The sequence below is a fragment of the Hippopotamus amphibius genome, chromosome 1, assembly GCF_030028045.1.
Source record: "Hippopotamus amphibius kiboko isolate mHipAmp2 chromosome 1, mHipAmp2.hap2, whole genome shotgun sequence".
NCBI lineage: Eukaryota > Metazoa > Chordata > Mammalia > Artiodactyla > Hippopotamidae > Hippopotamus > Hippopotamus amphibius.
This window is the reverse complement of record NC_080186.1, coordinates 101,625,861-101,647,221: the sequence shown is the minus strand read 5'-3', so window position 1 is coordinate 101,647,221 and position 21,361 is coordinate 101,625,861. Positions and strand designations below refer to the sequence as shown.

The 21,361-nt window shown below is 41.9% G+C and overlaps 1 protein-coding gene across 1 annotated transcript in view; it reads right to left on the bottom strand.

Moving 5' to 3' along the window:
* Positions 1–21,361, bottom strand: part of SLC22A15 (solute carrier family 22 member 15) — an 83,835-nt gene that overhangs the window by 47,015 nt on the left and 15,459 nt on the right. The window lies entirely within an intron of this gene.

The following is a 21,361-nucleotide window of genomic DNA, read 5'->3' as shown; positions in this document are numbered from 1 at the left end:
GGATTTATGCCTCTAAAGATCAGCCTGGGCCATATTTAGAGGATGCATTACAACAGGGGGAAGTGGGAACAGGGAGGCTACTGCAATAGTTCAGGAGATAATGAGGGCTTGGACTAGGATGAAAGCAATAGTGATGGAGAGAATTACATGAAAGTGGGAGGGATCCTGAAGACAGAACTAGCAGGACTTGCTGATAAATGAGATGTGGAGCGCGGAGGAGAGAAAGAGAGAGGCAGTCATAATTTAAATGACAGTGATGGAAGCAGCATTTGGGATCTTCCTAAGGATTTACCTAAGTTTTTAACTTTAGCCATTCAGCGAATGGTGATGACATTTATCGAGATGGAGGACGCTGCAAAGGGGTATCAGGTATGCGGTGGGAAAGTTAAGAGTTCTGTTTAGACACCTGCAGGTTGAGATGTCTATAAAACGTCCAAGTAGAAATGCCAAGCAAGCATTTGGATGTGAGTCTTGAGCTCAAGGGAGCGGACGTGAGGGCCTATGAGCCCAAAGATGAGGAAGAAGGCTCGGGACAGAGGCCTGGGACACAGCCACATTCAGAGGCTAAGTAGAAGAGCACCATGAGCAGGGGTCAGAGAAAGCAAGAAGACAGGAGGGAGGGTGGTGTCACAAACACTGCAAGAGGGGATGTGATTCAGGGAAGAAGAGGTAGTCAGGTATGCCGAATGCTGCTTTAGAGGTCAAGTTAAGATGAGGACAGAGATGTGCAGTTATATTTAGAAACAAAATGGACACTTAAAAAATAGTAATTTCAGTAGAGTGCGAATGGCAGCTGGATTGGAGAAGGCTGAAGTATTGGATGAGCTTGAGGAACTGCAGGCAGCAGACATGCACAGAATGAGTCCCATAGGTTTTTCTGTGAAGAAGAGCCAGGAAATGGGACAGGTAGGTGGGGTCAGAGATTACTGGCGAGTTTTTTAACACGTGTGCGCGTTGACGAGAGCGGTCCAGTAGAAAAGATATCGTTGCAGGAGAAAAGTACTTGGAAAAGCAAGAAGGCAGGGGCTTGAGTGTACAAAGTACACTCAAGAGGGCAGCCTTTCATAGAAGCAGGGAGGCTCCACTGTAAAAGGAGGAATGCAGAACGTGGACTCAGAAGCAGGCGGTAAAGGAACTCTTGCTGGATTGCATCATTTCTTTTTCACTGAAACATCAAGTGTGGTCAACGGCTGAAGGGCGTACAAGTGGAGGGGGAGCTAGACGTCTAAGGAGGAAGAAGACAGGCCCTTCTCAGAATGGGACGCGGCCCATTCAAGAGAAATGTCACAGGACTGCCAGGGCACACCCAATGCACACTTGACTTTTGTACCTATTCATTTGATGAGGAGAAGGTGGAGAGCTGGGGGTTTCCCAGGAGTATTACACAGGGAGAGAGGCACCGGAAAGTTGCAGGGATTTGCAAAGGAGTATTAATTACAACAAAATATATCCTGGTTAAGGAGAAGAGGAAGACATAGGAGGATGGGGGGTTGTGAAATAATGTCACCATCAGGAAACCCCCCTATTTCTTTAACTCCTCTGTACGTTCCATTCCTGCCCTTGTCGAAATTCGGTTGTCCCCAGAGGAAATCACTCACTGAACCAGAGCCCTCTCAACTGGAAGCTGCTTTGCCTTTTACACCCATGGACCTGAGAACCTGAGATGGGAGCAGATAACCAAACTTCACAATGATCAGCTTGCCTGAAGATCACATCATTAGACTGTGTAACCTACCACCTTTCTGGGGCAGAGAATCTAGCCCATTTTGAAACAGCCATTCTTCCTTTTTTCCACAGGAAGAGAATGTTTTGCTGGGCATGTGGCTACCCAGGATGAAGGCTAAATTTCCCAACCTCCCTGACCATTAGGATGGCCACGTTATCAGGTTCTGCACAATGAATGTAAGCAGAAGCATCACGTGCAGCTTCCAGGAACTGGTCTTGAGAGATGGCTGATCTGTCCTTTGCCTCTTCTTTATTTCTACCATCCTACTGCTTAGAAGGTCCATTTGAAAGCTGGGGCTCTAAAAAAATAAAAGTAGAGCTACCATATGATCCCGCAATCCCACTCCTGGGCATATATCCAGAGAAAACCATAATTTGAAAAGATACATGCACCCCCTATGTTCACAGAAGCACTATTTACAATAGCCAAGACATGGAAGCAACCTAAATGTCCATCCACAGATGAATGGATAAAGAAGATGTGGTATATAAAGAGAATGGAATATTATTCAGCCATTAGAAAAGAATGAAATAATGCCATTTGCAGCAACATGGATGGACCTAGAGATTATCACACTAAGTGAAGTAAGTCAGACAGAGAAAGACAAATACCATATGATATTTACATGTGGAATCTGAAAAAAAAAAGCTACAAATGAACTTATTTACAAAAGAGAAACAGACCCACACACATAGAAAACAAACTTATGATTACTGGAGGGGAGGTGATAAATTAGGAGAATGGGATTAACACATACATACAGCTATACATAAAATAGATAACCAACAAGGACCTACAGTATAGCACATGGAACTCTACTCAATATTTTGTTATAACTATAAGGGAAAGAATCTGAAAAAGAATATATATATGTGTGTATATATATGTGTATGTGTGTGTACATATAAAACCGAATCAGTGTGCTGTACACCTGAAACTAACACAACACTGTAAATTAACTATATTTTTAAAAAATAAAAAGATAATGTGTGTATGGAAAAAAAGAAAAAAAAGAAAGAAAGCTGGAGCTCAACCTGAGGCCATGATGAAGAGGGTCACATGTTAGTGATGGTGAAGTCAAAAGCCAGGTCCCTGACAACACTGCGACAGAACCCAGGCGCTGCATATGTTTTTAAGTTCTCCAGATGATTCTCATAGGCAATCAGGTTAAGAACCCCTGTCCTGGACCTTGTCATCCTCAACAACAGCATCGCCTCTAAAATCTCGATTTTGAACAGGCCTACTCTCAGATCACCATTCCCTAGACTTCCGCCCACTTCCTCCAGGGCCCCTACTGCAAATATTCTTCAACCTCTTCAAGACCTCCAGTTACCAAACACTACAGGAAGTATGGCCTGAGTCATCAAAAAAGATTAAGTCATGTTAAGAAGCCCTGATTTAAGGATCTATAAAGGGAAGGGTAAAATATATTTTAAAGTCTCACATAAAATAATTAAAAGAGTTTTGCAATTTGAAGGAGGAATTTTGTTTTATGAAAAATTAACTTATTTTCGATGTATGGATAGTTCTGTAGTAGAATTTTCAACTTATGAGGAGTGCATATGGCGACTTTTTGCCAGGTTGAAAAATGAATCAAATACTAAATATTAGGTTGGCATAGAGAAGACAGGGCTTGTATTTGTCACAGGGCTATATCCCTTCTCTTACAATGGCCAATAAAAAACAAGTACAATTAGGCCTTGTTAACACCCTGGAGTTCAAACACTTGCTTTTATGTCTTTCATATTCTTAGTGTTTATTTTGGTGCTTTCATGGCTTTAAAATCTGGCCTGCACGTTTAGCTTTGATTATCCTGCACCTCAATTCCGCTGGTCTGTTTATATGGCCAAGAGGTTCAGGCTCACACTGATTGGTTTTGTGTTTAATCAATAAGGGGAGGCCACCATGGCAGCTCCATCATTAACTATCCCATGGACCACATTTGCAGAACTTCTCAAACTCATCAAAAAGGCTGTAATACTATCCTTCCAGCAACTGGATAACTATCAACTTGGACGGTAGTTTTAGGAAGACGTCGCCCAAGGGATGTTTGACAGGTAAATTTCAAATTCTAATCCTCAGGCTGCCAGTTCTAAGTGTCAAAGTAATTTCTAGTAATTTTTCTTCAGGTCAATGCTGGCTGGGCTAATGCATCCCCCTACTTCTCCTAGATTATATTTAGGATCTGATAGAAAAATGGAAAAGCACTGCCAGATTTTAAAAAAGCAAATTAGAGAATGTGAAAACCGGAACCCAGGAGATCTCACTGACAGAGGCAGGTGAATTGGGGATGGCTGACTCAGGAATGCCAAGTCAACCACTTAGGACAATGTGTTTACAATCAGCTTTCTACATCCCCTGTCCCCGAAACTCATGCAATTTTGGTTTAAATGTTTTGTCTTGTGTTCAATATTTAAAACTTTCCAAATATAGTTTACATATTTATCACATACCTACTATACGATCTAAAGAGTTTTACTTTGTCAAAACTCAGACAAAATACCCTAGGAGAGTGATTCCTACAGTATTTGAGAAAATGTACTGGGGGATGACCTATTTTTACAGTTTTAGAAAGAGGTCACCCACCAGGTTAGACTCAATTGCTAGGTTATTTTCTTGCCCCTTTAGTCAATACTCAGTACCAAGGTAAAACCCAAACCAGCATATCACCAGGATACCAGAAATTAAACTATAAGAAACCTAAATATGATGACTGTGACATCCTTGAAAAATGTGTTCTTTATGAGGTTTTAAATTTTAAAAATCATACATTTATAAGTCACTCAAACCCTTAACTGGCTAGAGACTATTAAAGTGATGACTCTCCTATTATTTTTAATGACAAGCCAAATTCTAAAGTTACAGGATGTTCCTTTTTATACTAATTCATTTCAAAGTGAAACATCACTTGCAAATTGAAAAAGCAGGAACTCTTTTCTTTCCCCATACATTAATAGAAAAGGAGCACTATAAAGACAAAATATTGACCTAGCTATAGCTATATCTATTTTTGTTTCATAACCAACATCTGTACTTTTGTTCATACGCTTACCACAATCACGATATTGATTTCTTAAGTTCATTTACCATACTGTATTTTCAAAAAGGATTTAAGGAGCCTACCATTAAAAGCACTGGTACCATCATTCACCCATCTAAAGAAAGCAGACCTGAGAGAAAATCGGGCACAACTGGGGATAGACACCAACAGCAGGTGCCTTGAAAAGAAAAGATGAAAGGAACATAAATACGGCAAATACGGGTTTCAGTACAGAGCCAGGTGCCATGCCAGGCCTTCCAGTTCTTAAAGAGGGAAAAAAGGCAGCCAACCAGAAGCTAAGAGTTGAGACAGTAACTACTGACTGGGTATTAAGGAAGCATCTGGAAGGGTTTTTGTTTAATATTAGAATTCTTACTGCTTAGAGGCTGAGAATTAATGGCATCTCTCAAAAAGGGATAAAGTATTGGTGTATGTCAAGAAAAGTTGCTCTAACTATTACACATAGAAGGGATAAACAGCAAGAACCTACTGTAGAGCACAGGGAACTATATTCAATATCTTGTGATAAACCATAACGGAAAAGAATATGAAAAAGAATGTATATATATCTGAATTGCTTTGCTGTACAGCAGAAATTAACACACTGTAAATCAACTATACTTTAAGAAAATAAATTTTTTTAAAAAAAGTTGCTCTAGCTGCAATTCAGAGAATGGAAGAGTGACAGTAAAGATGGGCGTGGGAAGACCTGTGAAGGTCATTACAGTGACCTAGGCCAGCCTGGATAAGGTGGAGACCTCAGAGAAGAGAACAGATTCAAGCTGGATATATGCAGGCTGACTCATCCATGAACAGCTATTAACTGACACCAGTAACATGGACTAGATCAACCACAGATAGAGTGAACCTTGAGATACGTTTTAAAGGTGGTAACAAAATATGTTTTAAGCATTTCCCTTGAAATCATCAAACCTTAAGCTTTAAGGAACCGTCACAAATCAAATCAATCTTTTTTTCTGACATGACAGAAATATAATTCGAAAAAATAAATTACTGCTTTAAAATGGATTGCATGCATATTATAAAATCCTAAAAAAAAATTAACTGAGTAATAAAAGTGTATATCAAAGATATATCACAGACATGTAGATCAATGGAACAGAATAGAGAGCCCAGAAATAAACCCATGCATATATGGTCAATTAATTTATGAAAAACAAACCAAGAATACACAATGGGGAAAGGATCTCTTCAATAAATGGTGTTGAGAAGACCAGATGAAAAAGAACCAAACTGGACCCCTATCTTACATCAATCACAAAGATTAAAATAAAAAAATCAAGATGGATTAAAGAGTTGAGGGTAAGACCCAAAACCACAAAACTCCTAGAAGAAAACATAGGTGGTAAGAAGCTCCTGGACATGAGTCTTGGTGATAATTTTTTGGACTTTGACACCAAAAGCAAAGGCAACCAAAGCAAAAATAAATAGGTGGGACTACATCAAACTGAAAAGCTTCTGCACAGCAAAAGAAACCATCAACAAAATGAAAAAGCAACCTATTGAACAGGAGAAAATATTTGCAAATCATATATCTGATAAAGGGTTAATATCCAAAATATATAAAAAACTCATACAATCCAACAGCAAAAAAAAAAATCTGATTAAAAATTGGGCAGAGAACCTGATTAGACATTTTTTCAAAGAAGACATACAGATAGCCAGTAGGTACACGAAAAGGTGTTCACTAATCACCAAGGAAATACACATCAAAGCCACAATGAGATATACCTGTTAGAATGGTTAGGATCAAAAAGATAAGAAACAACAAGTGTTGGTGAGGATGTGGAGAAAAGGGAACCCTTGTGCACTGTTGTGGGAATGTAAATTGAGACGTCCACTATGGAGAACAGTAGGACGGTTCCTCAAAAAATTAAAAACTGAACTACCATGTGATACAGCAATTCTACTTCTGAGTATTTATCTGAAGAAAATGAAAACACTAACTAGAAAAGACATACACAACCCCATATTCACTGCAGCATTATTTACAATAGCCAAGATATGGAAACAACCTAATATTCACCAATAGATGAATGGATAAAGAAAATGTGATATATATATATATGAATATTATCCAGCTATGAGAAAGAAGGAAATTCTATTTGCAACAACATGGATGGGACTTGAGGGTGTTTATGCTAAGTGAAATAAGTCAGGCAAAGAAAGATAAACAAATACTGCATGATCTCATTTATATGCGGCCTCTAAAAGAAAAAAAAAGCTCATAGATACATGAGAACAAATTGGTGGTTGTGGGGGGGGGCACAAAATGGGTGAAGGGAGTCAAAAAGTTCAAACTTCCAGTTATAAAATAGGTAAGTCACAGGGATGTAATATAGAGCATGGTGACTACAGTTAATATCATATTGCACATTTGAAAGTTGCTAAGAGAGTAGATCCTAAAAGTTCTCATCACAAGAAAAAAAATGTTGTAACTATGTATGGTGAGGGAGGCAAGCTAGACATACTGTGGTCATCTTTTCACAATATTACAAATATCAAACCATTATGTTGTACCCTTGAAACTAAATGTTGAATGTCAATTATACCTCGGTTAAAAAAATATGTCAAATGGGAAAATGCTGCTTAGAACCAGATAATTCATAACCATCCAACCTTCATATCATATTCTCCTCTAATCCCAAACAACCACCTTTTAAAACAGGTATTTATTATTCCCATTTTATAGATGATACAATTGCAGCTCAGACCCAGTCACAGTAGATTAAGCAGTGGATCCTGGCCCTAATGCCATGACATTGGCCTCAAAATCTTCTTTGAGCACTATATGCGTGAATTAGTTAGGTCGTAGAATTCTGGAGCTAACTAGTGATATAACAGTATATTTGAGCATGTTAAACCACAAACACAGAAATTACAATATTCTGGGTAAAGACTTTCTACCTTTTAGCATGGGTTCCACCTAGGAAGTTATGAAAAAAGGCAACTGGATACTAGAAGGAATACAAGAAATAAGTAGGTCCTCGTGGTTTAGGGTAATAGAACCAGGGGTTGGTAGCAAGGAGAGGGAAATGGGAGGAAAGCAGGATGGCATGTCAAACGTGAAGTGAAGGTTCTGTAGCCTCGGTGCTCAGGAAATGATAAGAAGGCTAGGGGGTGAGGAGACGGGAATAATTCATTTTAAAATCAACTTCCAACTTGGTTTTGTTTATTTATTTTTTGGAGTAGATTTATCTCGTTCTACAGTGTATGTTTTAAATACAAACACTTAATAAAACTTCTAATTCAACTTTCATCCTTTACTTACTGTCTATCTGACACCCTGATGTAGCCACACGGACACAAACAAACCATCCCCAGGTTGCTTTCTTTTCTTCCCTCCGCTAAATAGTGCTGTGCTGCCTTATCCTTCCCCACCGGCCTAGAACGTAGATTATAAGAGACGTTTCTTAAGTTGGTCATGAATATTAGGAAGACTTCTTTAGAGCAAGAAGGACCCTTAGACACACACCCAGCCTTTGCTCTGAGCAGCTTCTCATTGGCTGTCAATGTCACGAACGTGTCCATCTCTGCTTCAGCTGTCCCCTGCGACCTGAGCTGCCCCCCTCCCCCCCCCCACTAATGTAGGGTGACATTTCACAGAACAGGGGTTGAGAAACATACTGTAACCACAGACCATTAGGGCGGCACATGGTAAATAAAAGCCCTTTCCCCTTAGCTTTCTCAACCACGGGTCATTTCCCTTCCCCTAGGAGGCTGTGCCCTTCCCGTCCTCCTTGCTTTGGCCATCACCGGGTGAATAACTCTGCGTTAGCCACACATGAATAATGCAGGACCTTGCAGCCACCCAGGGAGGGCATAGCGCGCCAAAGGAAAATAAACATGACTCCACTTTTGCCGAGAAGCCTGCGACCTTACAGAAACTGACAACTCTTCCTAGGGGCTGCGCCCCTGCCTCCCACGCCTGCCCCCAACGCCACCTCATCCCCAGGTGAACTCCTATTTGTCCTTCCTCATCTCCTGTGAAGTCCTGCCCGACTCGCGGGAGCAGGGCTGGCCACTCTAGCCATTCTGCCATCTCTTTCCTATTTTTGGTTCTACTGCGATGTATGGTGAATTATGTGTTTAGTTGTCTCTCCCCTAAGATGCTATGAGTTTCCTAAAGACATATTTGTGTCCCAAGTGCTTACCTGAGAGTGACAGCTCAAATTGAATATTTGCTGAATTACCTGCATAATAAGAATGAATGTTGTAATCTTACAGGCATCTTCATATACACTATCTCAATGTCACGACTTCAAGCATCAAGTTGCAAGTTTACGGACACCCGGGAAACTACCTAGCTCGTCATTTTTTCCTTGGAGCCGCTGAATGGCTTTCTCATAAAAGGGAATGAGAGGGAGATTTGGAATTTGAGGGGCTTTCCTTCCTCCTAGAGCCAATCTTATATATGGAACACTTTGCTTTCATCTTTAGCCCTACATTAATGAGAAAGAAAGCTAAGCAGAAACATAACTATGGCAGGTTTCTGGAAACCTAGCTGAAAAAGCTGTAAAGGCAAAATCTGCGCCACTGAAACACCTACTCCCCAATGCCTGAGTGATCGAAGCAGTGTAGCCCTGAAAATACTTCCACTGGTCCACAGACACCCCACTGAGAGAAGCATGGGGAACACGCAGGGGTAAGAACTTTGCTGTAGACGATATGCAGACCATCACTGAGCCTGCAAGCCAGGCAGGGACCGAGGCAGGTCGGAGAGAGGTACCCAAGCCCCCCATCTGGCTGCCGTGTCTCTTTTAAAAGGCACACTCGCTCACGAGCCCAGAGGAGATAACAAGTCCCAACGCGGCCTTTCCTGGAAGGAGGACCGAACCCATGGCTACTCGGGGGCATAGCCTGCCTGACCATAAAGGAAAACAAAGGTTAAAGCAGCTTCTGCGGGTGACGAGGTGGGCCAACCAACAGGGGCAAACAAGACTGGGCATGTGTTATTGATCGAGCGCCTTGTCACCCGAAGGCCTACTTTGATGAAAACCAAGTCAGATTACGGGTGCCAGAGCCCAACCCAGACTGACTCCACGCTTGTCAGTATTTCAAGGCTGCAGGGCTAGAACGGACAGTAGCTTCCCCCTACACCCCTGCAGCACATCCCCCAGGGCTCCGCACAACTGGTGCACTGGTTACTGTTCTGAGAAAACTTCTGAATGGCTCTGGTAACAACTGCAACCAAACTTCAGCCCTCCACTGTCCTGTATGTCCCATAAAAATATTTATGGCTTCATACAGGAAAATCTCCCTTCAGTAGAAAATCAGGTCATCAGAGGCCTCCTGTGATTAGGGAGTACTTGGACAGGGTAGTTCAGGAACAGTTTCATGGTGATTAACTAACTTGCTTCATTTCAATGTAGTTGTCACTCTGAATTACCACTTAATGGGTGAAGTGTGCAGCCTATAACAATCAGTAGTACAGGCGTAAGGAAGCAAGACATTAAAAAAAAATTAGCCCCTAAAGCAATTATTGCAGTGAATTTTTCAAATAGTTTTAACACTCCGTCTTTTGACCCCAGGGTATGGCTTGGGGAAAATATATTAATCTCAAGATAATAATCAGTCAATTTCAGTTCTTCAATATCCACAATGATATTAAAGATTCCAACCTTACTCTTTTTTGGTTGCAAACATTAATTAAGCATGATAATTGTGTGTCTCCGTGATATTTGGTGCTTTTTGAATGAGTCAGAGCTCAGGGAATAATCTGAATACAGCAGACAGCAATTTGCTACATAAATTCACCCCAATGGCTATTAGCTCATTTTAAAGTAGTCAAGACTCCTAGATTAGAGGGGTTTTTCTGCATTAATACCAAGTTAATCACATCTACATAACCTTTTATTCACCCTTCCCCAAAACCCTCCATGAATAACTTCTGCAAGGCCTGACCTGCATGTAATAAGGTACAGGGTAGGAGTTTTCAAACGTGTATTTTTAAGACCATCTCCTTAACCTGTAGAGTTCTGCAGACTCTATCCTGATATTTATTTTCAGGAATTTAATATGAGAAGTCAACAAGACTTTATACTTTTTTTTTAAACTCTCATTTTATACCAAATAATTGCAATATGAACCATGTATTACCTACATACACAGATTGTATACGAAAGATATTTACCAACTTACTGGCAAAGTTCGAGTGCTGCTTTTAATAGCACCACTTTGGAGATTTGGAGGAACAGCGAACAAACCAGAGCCGTAATCAAAATGAAAGTAACACTAAGCAATTCAGTGGCAGGCTCGGTTGGGCTGCACTCACCGCAGAAAAGGTGAACCGCAACTAGGAGCTGAGTGCAGAGAGTGGCAGCTCCTAAAGGACACTGGCTGAAGGGTGGCAGACGCCGCCCTCCCTCCTGGCACCGCTGCCCCTTGATCATCATCTCATTATTCTGTCCTCTGCCGCTGTTTCTCCGTTAACTCTTGTCACTCTGGTAGCGGCAGCAGGAAACCTGGACGCCACCCATCCCACCTGCTCCAAACCACTCCAGGCTTGGAACACCACCCGGCGAGGGCTCCGCTGTCCAAGGTCGAAGTGGAGCGTGTGAATCCGCATGGAGCTCACGTACTCCGAGTGCTGGAGATGTGGGCACACGGAGGGGGGCACTTTATTTGTACCTCGAAATAAAATAACTTCAGGGAAGACATGAGGTTCTGCATTAAAAATGCAAAGGGGACGAGCCTTGTCTTGGGTCTATGTGTACATATGCAAAGAGATGTGGGGACTTCCTGAAGACCAGGGCGGCAGGCTGCTGAGCTCAGAATGTGCGGGTGAACCGCGGAGAGGTACGGGAGTTGTTGCTCATTTTACTTGATTCTTTGTTATTTTTTGTTAGATCAGGACACCTGTAAGTTTATCTGGGCCTGGCAATTACGGAAGACGAGCTGAATCGTGACTACTTCTGCAATACCTGTGTGATCTGTCTGTGTGGGACCGCTAGCCAGGAGCCTCGTGAGGTGGATACAAATATCCCAAGAGTCACATCACTTTAGAGAAGACAAGCCCGTGACAGATTCCTAAGTCGGCTGACTCCCAGCCTCCCTCCCTGCCTCTGTCACAAGCCACTGTAGAAAGGCTACAGAAATCAATGGCCACGCTCCGTTTACCAGCTGTGACACTAAGGAAGTCACCCAGCCACGCTGAACCCGGGCCGTCTCATATTTCTAATGTGCGAGCCGCGATACAACCATTATGACTCTTTGCCCTTCTCCCTTAGAATTCACTGTGTCAGAGGCAATTTCAAGCAGGCAACTGGCAGCCTGGATATCTACCCTGCTTAGCTTTCAACCCACTGTGTGTGCTCCATGTGCTTTCACTCACAGTCACTCTGCTAACCTTCACTCTCCCCGATCCATGCACCCACACTCCATCCGCTCCTCCCAGGCAGAGCGGAGCTCTTGCCCTGTTCCCCACGGAAGGGCCTGTGGAGCTGGCAGGGCTGGCGGGCCACAGCAGGGCTGGGCCTGGCCTCTACTCCTCTGCATAGCACCCAGCTCTTTTCAATACTGAAATGCCAACTGAGATACCACGCAAAACTAAAGGCTTCTGTTCATTAAGAAAGAAAAAAGAAGAAAAAAAAAAACAGTTTGAAAATCACTGATGTAGAGGGAAGAATATGGGCTCATTGAATCCCAGACGAGTGGCTTATTACATACGTGATTTAGGGCAAATTTTAAAAATTCTTTACGTCAGTTGTTTAAGCTACAGGGTAGGGCTGTTGGCAGGAGTAAACAAGCAGCACACGTGGAAGGCCCCTGGGAGAGCCTCTGACACGAGAGGGCATTGGGAAAGCCGTCACGGTCATCTGCCTCTTCACTCACCTCTACCTAATAACCCTTATAAGACGCATCATCTCACCCACGGACTCTCTGCAAAGTATGGAACAGTCTCGTTGCAGCTGAAGAGCCTGTGGGGACTGTGGACTTCTGTCCCAGCGATGCCATCACCAGGGCGATGCCATCACCAGGGCGGGCAGGCCACAGCCACCCTTGAAAGCATCATGAACCCACTCAGGCGGGGAGCAGCCAGTTGGGAATCTGGGATGCTCCAAAGGGAATTCATTCATCTTAAACCACGATCCCAGAGTCTCCATGGGACATCCCCTGGAGATCCCACAGAGCAGCACGTTGATATCAACCAGCTGTACAGCTGGGCAAGCCCCTCACCCCCCACCCATGGTTCGGAGCACCTGCTGGAGACTGAGGGTCACTTTCTGCACAGGGGATGTTTATGCCTTGAGACACATCTCTGAAGTAGAGAACTGTCTGACCTTCTGATGGCATGGGAACATAATGTGTGCCTCTATACCATGGGGGGGGGAAGTATCATGTATTTATAAATCTATAATGACATATGTATAATCAAGATGGATAACGGTATATGCAAGTATGTGCATCTCAGTGGAGCTACATAGGTGGGAATGAGAAAGAGGACAGATGAGTAACCAGGAAGAGGGAGAGAGGACAGGGAAGAGAGAGCAAAAAAGAGAAAGACACACAGAGATACATACAGAGAGACAGAGACAGAAACATCAGAGAAAGAGATGGAAAGGCAATTCAGAGACAGCCAATGAGACAGAGACCAGAGAAAGGCAGAGATGAAGAAACAGGGTAAATACAGAGAGACAGAAACTGAGATGGAGAGAGGTGGGGACTGAGAGAAACAGACTCAGAAAGACAAAATGACAGAGACACAGGGATACAGAAAACAAGGAGAGAAAAGGATGAGGGATGGAAGGAAAGCAGGCAGGCAGACACAGAGTTATAGTCTGACAAAGACAGACTGCAAGAGAGACAGTGACTCACAGACACATGCAGTGGTAATAAGAAGAGGGACCTAAGGCTGCTATCACAGGTAGGTCAGGTAAGGGCCATCTCAGTCCTTTATCTCGTCTTTCTCTGAGCTGCTTTAAAGACCTTCGGTACTTGCTGGGGAAGCTATTTAATTCCATTTCTCCTGCAACCACAAACTCTTTGTCTTGGGAGTAGTAGCCCTCTGGGCTCCCTTCCGTCTGTATTCAGCCTCCAGCCAAGCAGTGTTAAGGGTGAGCCTCCCAGGCGCCAGCACAGGAGACGAGCTGGTGACCAGAGTGCCATTCCCACCTATGTAGCTCCACTGAGATGCACATACTTGCATATACCATTATCCATCTTGATTATACGTCCCAGAGCATAGGGTCTGACAGCTCTATCCTTCCCTGTATCAAGGCTTTCTCTGACATCAGGCCAGAGAAAGTGGCCTGTAGTGATTACTCAATGGCATTTGCTAAGAATGTTGTCCCCCTGTGATATATAAAAGGGCTCCTAATTACAGATTTCCTAAGTATTCATTTAATTCAATTCCAATGAAATTTGTTGAGTGTCTGTGATGCTGAAGCATAGTGCTGCTATGTCACCTAATTTACTTTAAAGTGTTAAGCACATTCAGTGGGATATTCTGCATAAATGTTACTTAGGTCAAGCTTTCACCCTGGTACCATGATCCTTCTCATCAAGGTTGCATTGTCCAGTGGTGGTCAGCTGGCTTTCCCTTCAGAAAGCCCATTCTCCAGAGTGAGCCTGGGCTTCTGTAATCATTGTCTCTATCAACAATGGATGCTTTGCTTATTCTTGATTAAAATAGTGGCCTGCTGACTAGCACTGATGAATATAAAAAATGGGCTATCCCTGATGAAATTAGACATTCAAGATACACAGATTAGCTCAACACATTTTAGAGACACTCACTACCTTTCTGTGAATTTTTGAGATAATCTAATGTAGTCTGTTCTCTATATACAGGGGTGATGCCCTAAGTTAAAATCCCTCTTTGGTCCTGAGCCAATATGAACTCTGGAAGGTTCCATGTGCTTGATGCTGGTGGAAAGGGGGAGGGTGTCAATATCCTAACTATGGAAAATTGGGGTTTGCCTGTAGTTACCTGCCTTGCAAGTAGAGTGCAGAACACCTATAAAACCAGAGCTAAGACTTCTAGAGCCTGCAAGATAGTTTATTTTGAGCTTCTTTGAGAATAATAACTGAGTTAATAAGTTAATAAGTTCGTTTATATGTGTGGCAGAATTTGGTCTGAGATCCACTTTCATTACAATGTGGTTAATGAGTTGGCTGGAGAGCAGACCTATGGCTCTCCCCCATTTCAAAATCCTGTGGGGGCAATAAACAGAACTAGAGCTTTTTGGAGAAATGCCTGATTCCACAGTTGGAGGAGTGAGATGCAAGATAGACCTGGACTATCTTGTTATGCCAGTAATTTTTGAAGTGCTAAAAAAAAAAAAAAAAAAAAAAAAGGCACACCAAAAGGACATGGACTTTCAGCTCCAGGAAGATGGAGTAAATGTACTATGATATTGTGATTTACAGGAAAAATATATATTTGGTCACTCAGATGACCAAATACAGATATATTTGTCACATATATATTTGGTCTTGATTCATAATTCCTGGCTCACAGCCCCCCAAACCCTTGAAATTCCTAGTTTAGGTTAAGAGCAAAGGAATAATTGTCCCTTGTCCTTAGTTCCTGAAAAATGCTTCAGGGAAGGTAACTTTTGGGTCCCACCCAAGGGTGGAGGCTGGTTGCCGGGAGAACCAACCATATGATTAGAGAGTTAGATCTTTTACTCTCAACGTCCATCCCTCCCCCCAAACTCTAGGGAGAGGAGCGAGGCTGGAATTTAAATCAATCACCAACAGCCAATGATTTAACCAATCGTACCTATGTAATGAAGCCTCCATAAAAACTCAAAAGGAGGGGATTGGGAGAGCTTCTGGGCTGGTGAACATGTGGAGATTGGGGAGAGTGGCTCTTAGAGAGCACGGAAGCTCCAGACTGTTTTCCCAGGCTCTGTCCTATGTAGCTCCTCATCTGGCTGTTGTTCCATATCTTTTAATACCCTTTTATAAAGTAAACCAGTAATCTAATAAGTAAATGGTTTTCTCCTGAGTTCTGTGACCCATTCTAGCAAATTAATTGAGCTTGAGGAGGAAATCATGGGAACCTCTGATTTATAGTCAGATGGTCAGAAGCACAGGTAACAACCTGTGTTTGTGACTGGCATCTGCAGCAGAGGGCAGGCTTGTGGGATGGAGCCCCTTGCCTGTGGTATCCCATTCTATCCCTGGGTAGAGAGTATCAGAATGGAGCAAATTCTTGCACACACTGCTGGCATCTGAGCATTGTTTGTTGGAATTGGGTCCAGGAACTCTTTTGCATGTACTTTTCCTTGTTTCTCCTACTATGAACCACTAAAAATCCTGGCCATTATACATAAAATAAACATTAAGACAACTCTGAAAGGTGGAGAGAAGACCAGCTAAGGACCTTGGGACCCAAGGAGTGATGTGGTGGTGAGTTCCCTGGGTTTGCCTCTGCCTCACACACCCCAGACTGGGTACTGGAGAAGCCAGCCACTCAGAAATGCTAAGAGGAGACACAAAAGAAGCCCCAGTGAGGTCTGCTCTCTCTAGCCAAAGGCCCAGGAGAGGGACGGCCCAGCAAGACAGAAGACTTCTAGGCAATCACTGCTTTATTCTGGCCAATCATCACCACAAAAAAGTAAGTAAATAAAAAATAAACAAAAAAAACCTAACAACTGTGGCTCCAAACCCATCCACACCAGCAAAGTCTAAGAGGAGAACCGGGGCCTCCCCCTGGTCAGGCAGTGATGAACCACGCCACCCCACCCCACCCCACCCAGGCGGTATCAGAAAAGACAAGTAGGAGCCAGCACTTTCATTCCAGCTGACACCCACCTCCCTCCTGCCCCAGTACCACCACCACCACCACCACCACAAATGTCAGTGGAGACCATGTGGGGAGACTGGATTTCACTACCTGGTAGTAATGAAACACCCTTCCCTTCTTCCTATGCCACATCAGTGTCATGGAAGGCCAGGTAAAACAGAAGGCTTAAATAAGACACAATTATCTTCCAACATAATCCCCCAAACTTCAAGTTTCAAACAAAAATAATTTGTCATATCGACAACCAGAAAAATCTGAAAGTAGAATGAAAAAAAGACCATCACCAAGCTGATAGAGATGACAGAAATCACTGACAAAGATTCTAAAGCTGCCATCATGAGCACTCGTAAACATGCTTGAAACAGATGACAAAACGAAAAGACTGGGCAAAGATAAAGTCTCAGCAAAGAAAGAGAATACATAAAAAAAAGAACAAAATAGAAATTTTTTAACTAAAAGATACAGTGAATGGATTCAACAGCAGATTAGAGGAGACAGAGGAAAGAATCAGTAAACTTGACAATACAACAACAGGAAACACCCATCTGAAAACAAAGATAAAATAGACTGGAAAAAAAAATGAACAACGCTTCAGGGATCTGTGGGGTAGAACAAAAGAATTAAAATTTCTGTCACTGGAATTCTAGAAGGAAAGGAGGAAGAGAGAAGTACTAAAAACAAAATAAAACAAACAAACAAAAAAACTACTATATAAACAAACAGCTGAAAATCTCCCAGTCTGTCAAGAGATATAAACCTGAAGATCCAAGAAGCTCAGTAAACCCCAAACAAGATAAACCTGAAGAAATCCATACCAAGAAACATCACAATCTAACTTCTAAAAACTAAAGACTAAAAAACCTTAAAAGTAGAGAGAGAGAAATGACACCTTCCCTATAGGAAAAAAAAATTCAAATAACACCATATTTTTCATCACAAACCATAAAGGCCAGAAGGAAGTTGCACAGGAGGTTTTAAATGTTGAAGGAAAAGAACTGTCAACCAAGAATTTTACAACCAGTGAAAACGAGATGAAGCAAAATCAAGATATTCTCAGATAAAGGTAAATTAAAAGAATTTGTTGCCACTAAAACAACCCTAAAACAATGGCTAATGAAAGTTCTCTAAAAGGAAACATAAAAGAAGGGACTTTGGAACATCAGGAAGAAAGAACAACGTAAGAAAAAATTGGGGTAAATGCAACAGACTTTCCTTCTCCTCTTGAGTTTTCTAAATTATGTTTGATGGTTCGAGGAAGCAGAATGTTGGTTCTTTAAAAAGATCTATAAAATTGACAAAACTCTATCATGACAGACAAGCAACTAAATAAGAAAGGATACAAATCACCAATATCAGGTAATAAAAGGGGATATCATTTCAGCTGCAGATGTCAAAAGGAAAATAAAGTAATACAATGAACAACTCTACACACATAAATTGGAAAACAGATGAAATGGACCAATTCTCCAAAAATCAGAAACTGCCCCAACTCACAATACAATATAGATCATTTAAATAGTCTTATAACTTTTGAGGAAATTGAATTCATAATTTTAAAACTCCCAAAAAAGCATCCTAAAGACCCAGATGATTTTACTGGAGAATTCTCCCAAACGTCTAAAGGACTAACACCAATTCTATATGAAAAGCCAAAGGAAATAAAAAAACGAAAACAATCTTGAAAAAGAATAAAGTGAGAGGAGCTAATCTACCTGCATACAAGACTTAGTATATAACTAAAATCATATAACTAAACCTAGATGAGTCCGCAGAGAATTATGCTGAGTGGAAAAAAAAAAAAAAGCTAATCCCAAAAGGCTACATGTATGATTCCATTTTTATAACATTCTTGAAATGATGAAATTATAGGAGAAAAGATTAGTGGTTACCGGGGAAACCAGACAGCAGTTGGGATGGGAGGAAAGTGGGTGTGGCTATATATAAATATATGTGGCAACAGATCTTTATGGTGAAGGAAATGCTCTGTGTCTTAGCCGTATCAACATCATTATCTTGGCTGTGATATTATATTTTGATTTTACAAGATGCTACCATTGGGAAAAATGGGGCACGGCATTCACAGAATTTATCTGTATTATTTCCAGCAATTGTATGTAAATCTATGATTATCTCAAAATAAAAACTTTAATTAAAAAAAAGGAGGTAAGAGCCAGCTTGAAGAGGTTCCCACTGGTAAATTGGGGATAATTTGAGCACCAAAATAAATAAAGACTGTAATAAATTATAAATAATTGAAAAGACTAGGAATCCATTAGTACATACTAATGACAGAGAGAGAGAGAGGGAGAGAGAAGGAGAGATAGATAGATATAGAGAGAGAGAGAAAGAGAGAAGAGGGAGATGAGGGAGGGAGAGAGAGAAATAGAGACAGGCAGACAGACGGACAAGGAAGAAGAAAGGGCTGTTACTTACAGCAGAATCTAGAAAGACAAAAAACAAAAAACCAACCCAAGCTCCCAGATACAGAGAGCAGACTGTGGTTGCCAGAGGCAGGAGGTAAGGGGTTAGATAAAATGAGCGGAGGGGATCAGAGTGTATAGGCATTCAGTTATAAAATAAGTAAGTCTCGGGGATGTTATGTACAGCAGGCTGACCTCAGTTAATACCGTATTGCACATTTGAATGTTGCAAAGAGAACAGATCTTAGAAGTTCTCATCACAAGGCAAAAAAAAAGTTTGTAACCAGGAACGTTAAGTAGACTTGTTATGGTGATCTTTTCACAATGACAGAAACAGCGAACCATTGTGTTGTACGCCTGAAACTACTATAATGTTATATGTCAATTATACCTCAATGAAAAAAAAAAAAAAAGCCCAAATGGCAAATGTGGAAGAAGCACCAGAGTTAAGAATTCATCATTCTGTAACCATCGCAGTCTAGCCGGGTTTACGAAAGAATCATCAAAGGATGCTAAATTGGAGGGAGGGGTTTCTGATAAGGAATAGTGACTTAGCATAATCTTAAAGTGACTGGACTCCCCATAGAGTACTTATTTCTTGAAATGGAAAAAAAAAACCCCAAAACAGTAACTGTACAAGGGAGAAATCAGGCAATTCCTGGCACAGATGGTCAAAATTAACATCACCCAAAAAGGGCAGGTGAATATTGCATGTCTCCCCATGTGAGCCCCTGATGAAACCACATTACTTATATACTATTCTGCCTGTGGGTGCATAACCTGAATGCAAAATCATCAGACAGCTCCAAAATGCAGAACATTGTTATTTTTAAAAGGGGAGAGATTATGTATTCTTCAAAAGTATAATATCATAAAAGAAACAGAAAGGCTGAACGTGAAAAAATACTGAAAAGCCATGGCAACTACATGTAATATGTGATCCTAAACTGAATTCAATGCAAGAGGGGAAAACCAGCACTGTCAAGGACATTAGTGGGTCAAGTGGCGAAACTGGGTATGCAGAGTAGACTTGATAAAACTACAGCATCCGTGTTACGTTTCCTGAAGTTGATAATTGTACTGTGGTTATGTAAGAGAATGTCCTTCCTTTTAGGAAATACACACTGAAGTGTTTGGGTATAAAAGAACACCAGTATGTGCACCTTTCAAACGGCTTGAAAATATTGAGAAAAAGGGCCAGTAACACCAATGAGGTAAAATACTAACAACAGATGAAACTAAAGGACATAAGGGTATTCTTTGAACTATTCTTGGAATTTCTGTCAGTTTGAAATTATTTCCAAATAAAATAACTTTTAAAGTTCTTCGACATTTGTTAACCTATCAAAAAGAACTAAGAGATGTGCATAGCAATTTAGATTGGATAGGTCCCTAAAAAGTACAAAAATAAGAGCATAGGTTTCTGAGTTAAGACACATTTGGGTTCAAATCCTAGCTCTGCCCTCATTAGCTGACCTCTAGAAGTCTCAATTTCTTCGTCTATAAAAGGCGGAAAATAATGCTTACCTCATAAAATTACTGGAGGGTTAAATGAAATCAGGGCTGTAAAATATTACAATGCCTGGCATACAGTCATCGTTCCACAATGCTACTTCTCATTTTTATAGATGACTAGTGGTGATACTTGTGGTGATGGTAGTCAGTCCTCACCACGGTAGTCAGCTGCGGTGGCCAGTAAGTCATGGAGGTACAGAGGTGACCCAAATACGGCTTCTGACCTCAAAGCACTTGAAAAACTAGAGTTGAACAGCAAACTACAGGGTCACATAAGTGCAAAGACAACGTTACTGGAGCAGAAACAAAGTATATTTACTTCTTCCAGGGAGTGGGTCGGGAAGGACCTCTCGGGGAAGGTGATGGTCAAGTAACTGGCAGAGGGTAGATGAGGATTTCACCAGGCAGAGGTGCAGAGCAGTGGTTGGAGCCATCCTGACCCAGGTAAAAGGTGTGGCCTGAGGGCTCAGAGCACACACTGGGAGCAGGGGACGCAGAGGGCAGTGCAGAAGGGCTGGAAAGTACACCCTGGACCAAGCTGGAGGGCGAAGGGGTTTGAGTGTAACATGTAGCGTTTCACTGTTTTCTGTGTGTGGTGGGAGAACCACTGGAGGTTTTTTGGCTGCGGGGTGACAGGACTGGATTTTTGTCATGGAAATACCACTGGGCTAGGGTGCCAGCAGGCAAATGGACAGCTTGTGGGCAACAGGCAAAGGACACAGTATTTCAACATTTCCACACCAGGACCCGTGCTTTCCAGGGCCCTGCACCTCTTATCCCAGGGGTTCTCTTCGCCACACTATCTATCCTCAGCCTATTTACCTCCGGCTGGCCCAGAAGGCGCTCTCCTTACCAGAGCCTTCTTGGCCAGCAAAGTCCCCTTG